The 14,554-nt window shown below is 45.6% G+C and overlaps 1 protein-coding gene across 1 annotated transcript in view; it reads right to left on the minus strand.

Moving 5' to 3' along the window:
• Positions 1–10,606, minus strand: part of GLI2 (GLI family zinc finger 2) — a 399,847-nt gene extending 389,241 nt beyond the window's left edge. Inside the window, exon 1 of the mRNA XM_080600269.1 lies at positions 10,380–10,606. The gene's annotated coding sequence lies outside the window, so the exon portion shown is untranslated. The remainder of the gene's footprint in view (positions 1–10,379) is intronic.
• Positions 10,607–14,554: the final 3,948 nt, after the last annotated feature.

The following is a 14,554-nucleotide window of genomic DNA, read 5'->3' on the forward strand; positions in this document are numbered from 1 at the left end:
TATCCAAGATATAAAGGGGAAAAAAAACACCAAAACACTTACATAGCAGCAGCTAGACAATACAAAAACAAACTAAAAAAACTTGTCCAGCAGTTTACCACCAACGGGAGATAATTCCCCAGGCTTGGGGTACCTGTGCCTACCTAGTCACTTGTCCACAGGCCTCTCCACAAAGGACTGCATAAATAACACAAGCGTTCCTCTTGCCTTTGTTAGAGGACAAGTCTTAGGCTGCCTTGGCTTTGCAGTGGGATAGACTTTAATAAGCACTACCAGCAGAAGCACCATCCCAGCAGCACACATGGGTACCCGCAAGCTGAGGCTACCTTCGCAGTGATAGCACCCCATCCAGAGGTCAGAGAGAACCCAGCCCCAGCCTGCTGGCTCTGACAGGTTGCTCTAACGCAGCCCGTGCAGCCCACAGACCAGGCTGCCAACAGGCTCAGAGCTGGGCTCGCTGCAAGAGGCCGCAAGCGCTCCCGCTGTGCCCAGCATCACCTACTGGAGCAACTGGCCAGCACAGCCAGGAGTACGGCCGAGTAGCACGTACTCACTCTTCCAAGCTCCTCCCAAGCATGAGATCAACTTTTCGTTCTTACCCAATGCATAGATGTTTGCCAGAGATTAAAATAAACATTGCTGTGGTTTTGTGTTAGCATCAAAATCAGGAGGACTGTCAGGCGCTAGTGCTTGACACTGAAACCCATCTGCAAGGCTACCTCTTGGTCTCAAGGGATTCTTCTTTGCATTTTTTGTATATTTGTGCCACTGCTGTTCTTCCTTGGTGCCTTCCACCCAAAAACATTGCATTATGGTCAAAGCAGCAGACACCAGGAAAGCCATCAATTCAATAGTCCCTGTGCTGCAGGGCAGGGGTTAAATGCAAATCATCCCGATACCCAACCCTTCGTAGCTGGCTACGAGACCTCTTGAGCTGTGCAGCAGAACCAGATCTGGGATGATCTGTCACCAGAATTACCAGATGTTTATTACATTTTTCTCCATTCCCAGAGGCGAGAGCACGAAAGGGCTCACACGCCAGCAAGCCCCCCATCCCAGCTCCCCAGGTCCTGCAGCCTGCAGAGTATGGCAACTCACCTCTGCCATCAGAAGTTCTGGAGGAAAATCCCCAGAGGAAAGGTATGTGAGCAAATGCTGTTCTCTATTTGATACTCTGACCACAGAAATAAAGCTTTCACTCGTCCAAATGGCACTAGCATTTTACTGTACAAAAAGAAAATAACATTCTTACCTGCACTAAATTCCAGGCTCCTGCTTTCCTCAAAATACCCTCATACACACCTCTTTTAGGCAGGTAAACATGTTTCCACACACATTTCAGGCCTGCTTCTGAACCCATTACATCAATGTCACAGAGGAATTACTCCGGCAGAGGCAAAGCCAGCGTAAAACAAGCGCAAGTGGGAAAAGAATCACACCCTTCCTTTTAGTTTCTGTGTAGCCCTTTCCCCCTCCCTTTGCATAAGCCTCAACTCTCCAAGTTCAAGGCAAATGCTTGCAATATTTCTGTGTTATCCTCAGTAATGTGACAAGAGTAATTACAGAGTCCAGGGAAGCTAAGTAACACTGCTAAAGCAGTGGGTGGTCTAACGGCTTGAATAGCTCCTGTGCACTCAGGTTGGAGGGGGAGTCCCCCAGACCCCCACTTGGTACCCTAGGTAATTCAGCCACGCTCTGCAACACTGGCCTTTTTGTCTGGGACGTCTTGGCACCAGCATTGCTTCACTGACTTGAGGCATACCCAAGTTCTTTCAGGTGGTCTGCAAAGTTAACTCACCCTTAGAGAGTTTGTCCTTGGTACCCACCAGATTCCCTCCATCCTCCATTTCAGTCAAGAGCTCCAGGCTGAAGCACTCTGCGCATTTTTGCGAGGAAAAACTGCTCAGAGACAGCTATTCCAGGTGCACAGGCTTTTGCTGAGTACAGCATTATTTGGGGTGTTCTTTAAAAAAAAGTCTACTTTTACAGTAAAAGAGTCATTTGCCATGTGTAATGTGCTGAAATACTTTGCCACAGCAAAGTCTGGTCTAAACATGTTGTTGGCCAATAAAAGGGGGGAAACACACTGCCAGTAAACATTTGCGTGGTATGTCTTTGAAGGCTTCAAGGCAGACTAAATGGAATAATTGTGAAGATGTATTATTTATAATACAACAAATCTTCCCCACAAGATATAGGTCTCCATTAATCTAGTACCCAACTGCTTTTAAGTGCATTTTTTTAATGTGTTTACCCTGCTAAGGGAGTTATGTTTTATTATCTCCATTTTGCATTTGGGGAATTGAGGTACTGGGAGATTAATAGATTTGCTCGAGGTTACATAGCAAATCTCCAGCAAAGCACAAATGCAGACCAAGTGTCCCAGATTGTTCTTCTCCACTGGATGTATCCATCGATATGCCAGGGCACATTAAAACATCAAAGATATCTTGTGACATGACTTTTTCCCTGTATAAAAAAAGATTGGTCTCATGTGAGCAAGCAACATTGTATTGGAGTCAGCAGCAGTTCACCTATTTACATGAAAGCTGAAGCAAGATCTGGAGCTGTTGATGGAATATCCGTATTTTTCCCAGCTATCCAGTGCTTTCAACCCAAATTCAAAATACCTTTTCACTGACGAAAACTGCTGCATCTGGCAAGTGACCTGTTTGCTGATAAAGATTCACTGATACTGCTTACATTTCACGTGCTACCATCTGAAATCAGATATTGCTTCACGTCTCCCTCAAGTTTAGTGGACCTGCAGAAAGGTTCAGCTTCTGAAAATCTGCCCACATACTGAAGCTGCTAAACGGGGATTTAGGACAGTAGTTTTCTGGACAGGTTGGTTTGGTTTTGATCTTGACCCATGTGAACAAGTGATGGGAGATAACAGATTTTTTTTTCCACAGTACCCTACACCAGCAGTTCTTGTGGATGAATGGCCTCGTGGGAATCAGTGGGAGAAAACCTGTTCCTGTGTCCCATCAGCTCTCCACATCAAGCTCCATGAAGAATGGGACCTGTACTGGTCTTGAGCCCATCACAGAGTCTGGGAAACTGGGAAGACTGCAAGCCCCTCTCTCCAGTTCGCCAAATGCCAGCCCAGTCCTCTCACCCCAATCCTCCCTGGGAGGATAAAACCCCAGCCAGCACAACCAGTACATTGTTGCTTTCAAGATGATGACATTGAATTAATTCCCAAGCTCCAGTTTAAAGCTAAGCATAAGGGGAATTTGAATGAGTAATAGGGCTGATAGCAACGACAGCAGAATATCCTGTGCCTGCAGATACCCACACATGCCCTTGTCAGCACGTAGAAGGAGATGACACAAAACCTCCATGTCTCACCACAAAAATAAAAAAGAGAACAACCAAGGGCTTTGCCTAAAGCACCGTGCCTGGAGAAGGTAGTAATGGGAGCTTGAATTATTCATTTACGGGACTAAAAAAAACCCTTTGGTTCAGCAAAGTGAGCTGCACCGAAGGTGTTCTGTGGAAAACACGAGACTGGTGAGCTGTTCCTCGTCAGCACGGACTGTGGGCCCACTTTAGCTCTCACACACACACCGAATGGCAGAGCTCCTGTTCGTCTTTGAGGACAGAGACTCAGTAAGATTGCTCTGTGAGTCACCATATCTAAGTCAGCTTCATGACTCGAGCAAAGCGAGACGTGGTCCTCGCTGCAGAGCTGCCACCAGAGAGCCCACGGGCAGGATTCACCTAGCAAGCAGGCAATACCTCCCCACAGCAGGGGCCGATTTCATTTTCCATTTAAAAATCAGGGATACACGGAGGTAAACAGCAGCCACGAAACTGTAGGCTGCTCCATGCCTCCGCTCACTTTGAATAAGGTTACCCCAGGGAGGAGAAGTGGTTTTGAGGTGAAATACAAGACCGAGGAGCTCAGATATCCTTATCCTCCACCAAGGCAAGCCCCACATGCAGAACACGATGCTCTGCCTCCAGCACAGCATCTGGGCTGCCCAAGACACGTCAGACCTCCCTCTCCAGTTAAAGATTATTCGGTGTCAAGCGCTCGCCGGCACTCTGAACAGCTGAACAATGAGTTTTCCCACTGCCTCTCCTGCTAATGACGAGCGAATAAAGAATCCCCTAGGGAATTTCCCTTCATCTGCTCATGAGTGCCACTTCGCTAGTCACATTTATCTGACAAATCTTACAGATGGCTTGGCATGAGCTTGCGACAAGCACTCCATCTTTGGAGCTGGGATTGGCTGCCCGAGCCACGCGACGCTTCCTGTGGCAAATTGGACAAGCCCACGGGAGAGCCGCACGCTGTTGGAGAAACGCCCCGGCAACCCCGAAGCCGCATCGGGCGCAAGACACCGCCAAAGGTGATGGCATTTCCAACGCCGCAGCCACCACGAGAGGAACAGGGTCTCTCAGCACAGAAGGTGTGCTCCAACCCAGGCGGAAAGACATCCTTGAAAATGACTCCCCTTGAGTCATTTTCCTGCTGTTACTGTGCTGAATGCCTTTCTGTTAAGGATGAATTTTCCCCATTAAAATAATGGGGGAAGAGAATATAAAGACCCATCTGCAGGCCACATTTTTAGAGGGGTTTTTGTTTGTTTTCCAACATTGTCTGTGAAACGTTGGTTGAGTCTTCTGAGCTCTTTCCAGATGTGTACTTTCCTCATCCTATGTACCCAACTCTAATTCCATTTTGAAAGCTGTTTGACTCAGGCAAATGAATAGCAGGATTTTAAAACAGATACAAATAGTAAAACTAGGGTTTTGCACAGTCCCGTAGGTACTGTAGATGGGACTGTCCAAACACAGACCCTTCTAATCCACCAAGAAAATGCCCTTAAGACCTGTTCAGAGTCAGACTTAAACCCCATAAAATCCAGGAAATTCAGGGATAAGCCTGGCTATCTGGACTGATATTCTGTCCTCAGTTCACCTTACTGGGTAAATGTTAATGAATGCATTTGTTTATTCCCTACAGTTCTATGTGGGGAATATCAACAATCTGATATTATGGGAGGAGGTGAAATTTTTTCTCCTGTATGTGTGTGTGTAGGAGTTGCTCAATATAATTTATTCTCTTTCACAATAAGACTTTACAGCTCCTCGATCCTTTCAGAGCTCTGAATCTATGCAGGGTCTGTCTTGTAAAGCTTCAGAGAAGAGGCCTCGAAGGAAAATCAGTTATTACAGGAAACAGGGCTGATTTTCAGTATCACACAGCCTCTCCCCTCCATTCATATTAAGCTGTATTCCAGTGCAAAAGCCCATCCAGATGCTTTTCATGGAGGATCTGAACCCAGACCTTCACAGGCAACAGGAGACCAAGTCCTCCAGTTGAGAGCGGAGGGGAACTGGTGCATGCAACACTTCTGGAGCAACGGCTCGTGTCCACCTGCTGCAGCACCCTGCGTAGCAGCGGTGCCACATCAAGTATAAGCAGAAGAACGGCCGTACTGGTCCACCGAGCCCAGCACCAGGTCTCCTGTAATGGTCAGATGCCCAGAACACAGCAGAAGCAAGGCAACCACTTATGCTATTTCCCTCGCGTTTCTGCTAGCCATCAGCTGTTTTCAGATCAAGGAATTTCCTAAGCCAAATGTGGTTTCTAACTACTTAGTAATCTTCCATACATTTCTTCACACAAACTTGTCCAGCCATCTTTTAAACCCTAACAAGCTTTTAGCCTCCACAGCAAACCTTGGCAGCAAATTCCTCACCTCCGCTACCAGTTGCGCAGAAAACATCTCTTTCTGTGCTAAGCCTGGCTTTTCCTATATTTTTTAATGACCTTAAATCACATATTGCCACAGAAAAGAAAGAAAAAAATCCTACCCACTCTTTCCCCACTACTTTTGGTGGGGTCCTACCCCACCAAAACCACCTCTTCTTCAGGCCAAGGAATCTCAGCCAACTTGACCTTTCCTTATGTGGAAGCCATTCAGATCACCATTTCTTATCCTTTCTCTCAATTATTCCAAGCTCTGCTGTGTTTGGGATGAGCAGTCCAGAACTGCTTGTGGCATTCAAGGTAGTCATGCATTTCACATATACTTGCCACTATCTCTCTTTCCCCTCCTTCTGAACTCCCAGCATGACCCTTTCACTTCACACTCAGGAAACACTATCTTTCCCCTGTTACAGGCAATATGAATGTAGCAAAAAGGCTTGTCCTTAATTTTATAGCAGATCTGTGAGTCAGCAGAGAAGCAGACCGAAATCTCCAGGGTCTTTCCTGATACTGTGCAGTCTAGCGGTGCTTTCTGATGTTAGCCTCCACCCTGGTGACTTGGCCAAGCTCCAGTTTGGACAAAGTTCACTTAAAATTTTTAAATGAACAAAGCTGACCCAAGTTCAGTTATAAGTTCCCATACAGCACTACTCTTTTATCCCATCAATGATAGGTACCATGACTGAGATACAATTCAGGTGCTGCTACATTTAGGAACATGTGTGTGAGCTTCCAGGTGTCCTCTCAGAGTGAGGACCAATAGCCACAGACACTTTTACCCACCTATAAAGCATTCTACACATCTATCAACTGTTGTTTTTTTCCCCTCCCCATCCCCAAAACATACAGTACAAGTGAGTTTAGCTTGAGCAAAGATTTCTGCAGCCTGAGAGGGAAGATGCACAGAGACTCTATGGAGTCTGCTCGAGGTTTTGCTATCACCAGCTAATTTGGCGTGAAAGATATGCAGCTACTACTGCGATGGGTAGCCCTACAAGCTCATAGGATAGGCAAAACTTCCATTTGTGACAAAACTCATCCCTGATAAAAAATGGCACTATTCCATCAAAATCAATAAGGTTGCACCTGTGAGTGCCAGCTGTGAATCAAGTCCATGGTTCTCAAATGATGCAAAGTGCTTCAGGAGGAAAGATGCTATATTTAGGTCCCATATTATTGCTATGTAGACATTTTCATAACCCCTAATTATGGGGCTTTTTTTTGCAAGCTCTGTAGTATTAACTGGATTGGATAAATATATAATTAGAGAGTGTTTCAACATGCACACTCTTGATGCTGGAAGCTTTATCAGCTCTTTCTTCCCTTCATGATCTGTTTTGCTTTTCTTTTAAAGCTGTTTCTATCAATTATAGCAAGATTTACTCAGAGCCCCAATACAGGGTCATTGCAGACACCCTGGTAGGATAGAACAGAGCTACATTTGTTCCCAAACTCTTCTGATTTCCAGAAAGACACCTCCAGTTTGTCACTATACCACATCGCCCAAAGCCAAGCAGATCAGACAGAAAAACCTAACAACAACAAAACAGCACCAGAAAACTTTTCAGGTGTTCCCTGACCCCAAATTGTTTGTAGGCTAAGGGTTCATACTCCAACAGCTTTGATAGAAAATCTAGTGCTGGATCCTGCCAGTGGACAGAAAATAAGACCAAGGAAGCTCTTCATTTTCTGAACAGTGACAGAGATGCACAAGTAACTTCAAAGATTTCTAGACTGGAAGTAGATACACCCCTACCTAGAAGAACAACCACCCTGACAAATTAGTAAATTGGTTGACAGGAAAAAGCCAAGTCACCTTTTTCCAGCATCCTGCTTTGTCAAGGTGAAAGATATCACCAATGTTTAAATCTAACTAATCCTACAAGAGCGGGGGTGAGGGAAGTAGCATCAGCATTTTCATTTTGTTTCCAGCTGTTGAAGAAGCCTGTATCCCTGTTTATTGCTAACCAAAAATAAATAAATAAATAAACCTTATACAAATACACTTCTGTGCAGGCATGGCCACTAAGTGATTTATCAGAGTCTTTCAGATGTGCTTACAAACCTTTTCCTCTTAGACCAGCTTACGCCCAGTGAGAATCTGAAAAGCTAAATTACAAGTATAAACACTTCCAAACAGAACTTAATAATAGAAAGAATTAAGAACACTGCTCGAATGACACGATACGGATGCTGTATTATTAAACAAACGGCTCACAATGGTATTATGACATGAGTCATAACGCCTGATGCCGTGAACATATTGCAAAAAAGAACAATAGCTGTTATCACCAGCTACAGAGATACAGAGCGCACAATACCAGGAGCCCAACTGCTGACTGATCTAAAGCAACGCTTTTGTCTACAAGCCAACGGGATAAATTCACACCTGGTGCAAAAGGGTGCAACCAAACCGAAGCTAGTAGAGTTGCAGCATCTTCAGCTAGGCTCTGATACTGCACCAAAAGCACTACGAGCTTTGCTCTGCGCAGTCTTGCAGCCTGTTTCTGACTGCAATTGACAGGGGAATTCCAATTTGGTAGGATTTTGAATCCACTTTCTGCAGGTGTGAATAGCTGAATCTGGCCCTACGTTAACACTAACATATTTTTAGCCTAGCAAATCACAGAGTACATTTGAGTTGTTGTAATGTTCAATACTGTCACCAAAAAAAAGTTTGCAGAGACAGAAAACAGGCAGCCATCAGCACGTGGACTGGTTTACCATTCCTTTTGTTGTTGTATCTGGTAATTGTGGACTGCAGCTGGTGATGCTGAAGAAGAACTACTGTAAGAGCTGGCACATTCACAAGCCCAACAGAGTGAGCATGGAATAAAATCCCGGGTACATTTACAGCATGTGCTTCCCATAATTAAAAGTCTATTTGTGGCACATGTAGTAGGAAAAGCTTTCATTTGGGGTAAAACTTAAACATAACTCTGCTTCCAGACCATATCTCCTTGAACTGGGTTACTGCATCAAGCAGGAAAAGTAACGTCCTCCAAGCTCCACATCTGCAATTATCAGAGGGGGATGAGGACAACGTAAGGAGAACCCCCCCATAACATGAAATGCAGGGCTTGGTTCACTGTCACACACTGTTCCCTTCGTGATTCCACCACTGCGGTGTGCTGCTAATATAAACAGCCAGCTTGATTTCTGTGTGCCTACCTCATGGCAAAGAAGAGACACCTGGCACAGAGGCTTAGTGGGATCTACAAGGCCCAGGGGCCACCCAGCAGCTCCTGGTGTAGGCAGCACAGCCCAGGCAGGACGCACGACCAGGGTGCTGTGATTGATATTCTGCCTATTTCTCAGTTTTGACAGCAGCGCTGGGGACCCCTGGCAGCTGACCTAAAGGCAGCCTCAAGGTTGCTGTGAACTGTGCTAAAGACCAAGCCAGCTTCTGAACAATTTCAAAACACGGGTTGAGCAAAAGTGGTTTGCTGCGCTCTCTTGGATGTGGAGCTGGCTAGAGCACAGCCACATCTGAGCACAGACTGCCTTCCCTTCTGCTATCACAAGGGCACCTACCTACCCTGTACGTAATGCAAGAAGGGTGCAGTGCTCAGAAGTCAAGAAATCTGCTCAAAATAGCGATTAGTTACATTACATTACCTTTGATCCATTAGCAGGATCCCCAAAATACATTTTAATAGCGGTATTAACCCGGTAGAAGGTGATTCACTTGGAGAAAGCCTTACATTTTGTGTTTACACGTAAAATGCGTACTCACCCATGCAAACATGCCACCCAGATCAAGCCAAGCATACACAATACATAAGACATAAATAAATACTTATGAATCACCAATAACCACCTCATAAATTACACGGCCTTACAAAGTATCACTGCTAGAGATAATTCACACAATTGGATACAAAATACACATATACGACTCTCATTAAGACAGATAAGGACTGTTTGTTTCCTTTCACAAGAGCCCGAGGCCTTAATTTACTAAGGTGCCGAACTATTATTATGTTTTTTTTAAAGCTTGTAGCCCCACAGCTGTGGGTCAGTTCCAAAATCAGACCTAAAAATGAGCCGTAAGAGACCAAAACACAACAACTGCAAACGCAGCGAGCAGAAGACAGGACAGAAGGGTCAAGAAGTCCAGGAGCCCCCAGTCTGCTCCAGCTCACAGGAGCAGGAGCCAGCAGTTTCCAGGCAGCATTTACACCCCTTTATCCTTAATAGATGGCGCTTCAGCATCTACCTCTCCTACCTGTTCCCGCTGCAATGCCCAGGACCAGCTCCCACTCCGCACAAACCAGGACCCGAGCTCCAGCCGCAGGAGAGCACAGCGGCTGCGGCACTCCGTAGCTCACAACAAACTCTTATGAAGGACAAACATAAGCTGCTCTCCTTCCAACAGAGCACAGAGGGACAAGATCAACCCTGCAGCCTCAGCATGGGCAAAACCTAAATGCCACTTTGGTACCACTTGACTGATGCAGCCCAAACACTGCGTGTTTGTTTTGCTGACACAAAGGTTTAAGTTTGCTCCCCAGCCACATCTTCTTTCCTCTTGGATACAATAGTCATCTTCGTAGCACTTATTATAACATATTGCAGCAATAATGTGCAATTATCCTCAAAAACAAAGCAAAAGCTCAAGATAAAAATAACAGGCACTGAACACACTTACCAGCTGGGAGAAGGCAGCACGACTGCAGTCTACCACAGCGCAGCCATTTTAGGGACGCAGCTGCGTCTTCCAGTCTGATTTCAAAGGCCGGTCCGCAGGAGGACAAGCCGGGAGGTGGGCTCTCTCCAAGATCAGGCAGTGGGCAGGCTCAGCTGTGACTGCCCTGGCTCTGTGGAGATCTCCTGAGGTAGAGACAAGCCTCAGGTGTGGGTCTGGGTGCTTTGCAGCTAGGTTCAGTGATTGCATTTGTGCTAGGCAAGAGCTTGAAATGCTTGGCACCTGGGAGGGCTCATCCCTTCATTAGGACTATTAGGTGCCCAGCAACCATAGCTCTCGTTTTGGGTCCTCCTTGGTGGCAATGTGTGACCCAGGAAATCAATACACCTCTTGGGTTTTCTTCTTGACCTCTTTTTTTGTTTTGTTGGATGTCTCTACTTTGACACTGCCCACAAGAGACTCCTTCGGTGTCAAGTTTATTACTAGGCTCTAACTCTTCCATTCCCATGCATTTACAACAACGTGTCATGAAAACAAATTACAGTAGAGAAAAAAAAAATATCCAGCACCAAAAAGAGGGAGCCTATGAACTGAAGTAGTGACTTCAAATTCTCAGCAGCAGATCATAAACATGGTAAAACTGATCAAGTGTAAGGAAGCTGTGTGTACATCTGATGTCTCTGATGGCTTCACAGATCTCTCAGGTTATACAGCATCTCTGTACAAACTTGGCATCTCTGCTTTGTACAAGGAAGACTGGTTAGAGCTGCACACATTCAAGGAGGGCCTCTGTTGAATAGTATTGGCCAAATCAGATTAAAAACCCAATATCTATGATGAAGGCTGCAAGCTGCCTGCTCAGAGAGGTTCCACTGATGTGAACCAGAAGTTCCTTGCATGTGGTCAGGCCCTAAATTTGATACTGGAATTTAAAAACAAATTAAGATTCCCATGTAATATTGACTTTTTTTTTTTTTTTCAAGAGTATAAGATTTTACAGCATGGAATGCTATATGCAGTGGTTACATGAGTCCAAGTAATTGTACCAATTATATAATTTGATATAATTGCACTAATTACATAAACACATAATAATGAAATATAAGTTATTCCAAGAGCTAAACTGGAAGAACATTAAAGAACCTAAATCTGCTCCCACTTATTCTAGTACAAATCAGAAACAATTCCCCTAAAATCAATGAAGTTACCCAAATAAAATTGGTCCCTAACATTACAAGAAGCCAGGTAAATGCAACTTTTGGTTCAAGGGCACTGACTGTGCAAGCAAATGAAAGCTACTGTGGTATTCTGCACTGAAGGAGTTTGCTAATTCCTGGCCAAATTCCAGTGTATGCAGGGAGAGTCTCCCTGTGTTTATTACCAGGTGAGTTGTCTTTACCTCATATTCTGTATCTGTCATGCAGTATCAGTGGCCTTTGCTAAGTCTTTTAGCTGCTGATTCTAAAGCTAAAGATGGATTTTTTTAGAAATACTGAGAATGAGTTAGGCCTGATCAGGATTTCAGGAAAACCAGGTTCAAGTGTGTCCTTAGTTGTGTTGTTGCCTGAATTAAATCTGCAGACCTTAGGGGAGTTTCTGCAGACTGACACCAGTATTAACAGAAAGAGACTTTCCTCTCAGACAAAAATTTATATTCCTAATCCATTTCACAAAATGCTTTTCAACGCTTTTCACACTAGAACCACTCCAAACAAAAAATATTACTAAGAAGGATTCATTCAGTGAGGGGTTTCCCTCTTCTCCCATGGAAGGGAGAATGCAGTAATTAATTTCGGTTGTTGACTTCATCTCTCACAAGTAGCAAAGCAAAGGACATGAGACCTGGCAGTTTTGGAGCAGGTGTCTGTTATGTGTGGAAATACATGATGTATGCAGAGTTAATCCACCGAGCGCTCTGTTGCACCACATCGTGACAGTCACCCTGTTCACGCAGCCCTCATTAACACCAGTGGGAGTTCCAGGCACCAGCACGGGGGTTTTGCCTGTGCTAGAATATTTTAGAGGACAGAAATTCTCCAGCTCCAGAGATTGATTCCCCTCCACAAAATAGTACAGTGACTTAGCATTTACAGGACCAAACTCAAAGTCTATAAGAGACAAGAGAGAGACAGCGATTCACCTCAGAGAGGGGCGTATGGACCTCACCCAGATGATTTTTTAGATACAGTGCCTAATGTAGCACAAGGCAAAGAAACTGGATGCTCAATTTTATAAGGCTAGGAATTAGAGACAGGATAATAAAACCCCAAAATTTCAAAAAGCAACCATCAAGTTTGGGCATCTAATTTTTCAGCTTGCCTAATTTCAGAAATGCAGGAGTGGCAGCTGCAAAAAGCGGAGTTCCTGCAGCCCCCTGCAAAAAGCTAGCAAGAGCTGTAGCCTTGTCACATCCCTGAAAAATCAAGCCCAAACTGCCTCAGAGTGGCTGCCCCAAATTAAGACCTTTTTAATTTTATTTCATTTCAGCCTTAGAAACCTGTGTGTCAGGCTGCTGTCAGCAGTAGGAGTCAGGAACACCTCGCTCGTACACTGTGCTCAGAGCAGCAGGTGATTCCACACCTCAGAAAACCCAGGGAGTGTTGCATCCAGATCAGTTTCCAGAGACTGCTTCACATAAAATAAAATAAAAGGACCTCGGAACCTGGACTATGATCCAGCCCCCTGAGGTGATGCCCCCACACCATATAGATTTATGCTCTCCTTTGCATTTCTACGTCTGCCCCGTGAACGGCAGGGCCGTAGCTTCACACAGGGGGGCAGGGACAGCAGGGGAAGAAAGCTGTGAAACTTTTTGGCAAGAAAAGGGGGTTTTTATGCTGTCCTCTGTGAGATCGTTCAGGACCCCAGGCTTGCCTGCAGGTTTGCAGTGGGATGCAGGGTGCAGGCCGCTCCCTGCTCCTGGCCAGCCCCAGCTCGCAGCCATCTGGGCTGCCAGCAGCTCCCCGGGCCGGGGGGTCCCCACCCCAGACAGCCTGCTCGCCTCGTGGCAGAGCACACAAGTCCCCACGTCCGACACAGGGCCTGTATTCAACCCCAGAAACCAACCACGTTACGCTGGGAACGAAGCCTAAACAGGCTCAGCCTGTGGGGCCCTGCACTGACGAGCTTTCTCCAATACATCCCGCTTCTAAAAGTGCGGCCCACTCTTACTTACAAAGGCTGGCTATGGCAGGGGGCGGGCAGAGCTGTGCTTGAATTTGAACTGTAACCAGAACCCGTCATTAGCTGCACGAACCTGCTTCTTCAACACTTTCCAGGTCTCGGGGTCAGAGCTAACGTTTGCTAAGTCAACAGCAGTCCTGTCAGCATCAGCTGGCATTGGGTCGGGCCTGCGGGAGGAAGGATCCGTCTGCAGAGGTCAACGAAATCGATATCTGGATACACGCGCAGCTGACAAGGGTTTCTGCGAGTGCTTGTCAATATTTTTTGGTTCTGTTAGCACAGAGGACGTGTTTTACTCAAAAAACATCTCCCGGGCGGCAGCGAATTTGAAAAAGAAAAGTCCATCAATGTTAGCGCTGACCTGTTTTTCCTGGAAGTGCTTTCCACCTTACTTCTCACTTCTGGCGAGCGCGCAGGGAGTGACCCCGGCGAGGAGCCGCATTCCTACACAGCGGGTGAACCAGGAACTCGCTCCCGGCCGGCGGCAGGTATGCGGAACGCTGCCCTGCCCGCACTGCGGCTCCGCCGAGCCCCACGGACCCTCGCCGGGGCGGGCAGCAAGAAGCAGATGCTTGCTTACAAGTGCAGGCGGCAATAAAGCGAGAGCACAACGCTTCAGGACGGCAGCTGAGCTCTCAGGCACGGCTTTCTGCAGTGACTAATACGAATACGGTCTAACGCGACAGTTCGCTGCCTGCACCTGCGTTCAGTCCCGAAAGTAACTGAGCGTCTCCAGATGTTAACACGCTGCACTAAAAAAAAAAAAAATAATAAAATAAAAAGCACATCCATTTTTCAATCTTTTTTTTTTTTATTATTATTTATTTAAACTGTACACAAATGTAAAATACTTCAACAGCAAATCTAAGTGAAATTTGTTTGGTTTAAATTATTATGGAACAGAACCTAAAAGGAACTTTATTAAATAAACATAAAAATTGGATTTAAAGGATGCACATATTGTAATGTATTCTACAATAGTCATTTTTTTTCAC

Source organism: Anser brachyrhynchus, assembly GCF_964034855.1.
Source record: "Anser brachyrhynchus genome assembly, chromosome: 7".
In the NCBI taxonomy this organism is placed as follows: Eukaryota; Metazoa; Chordata; class Aves; order Anseriformes; family Anatidae; genus Anser; species Anser brachyrhynchus.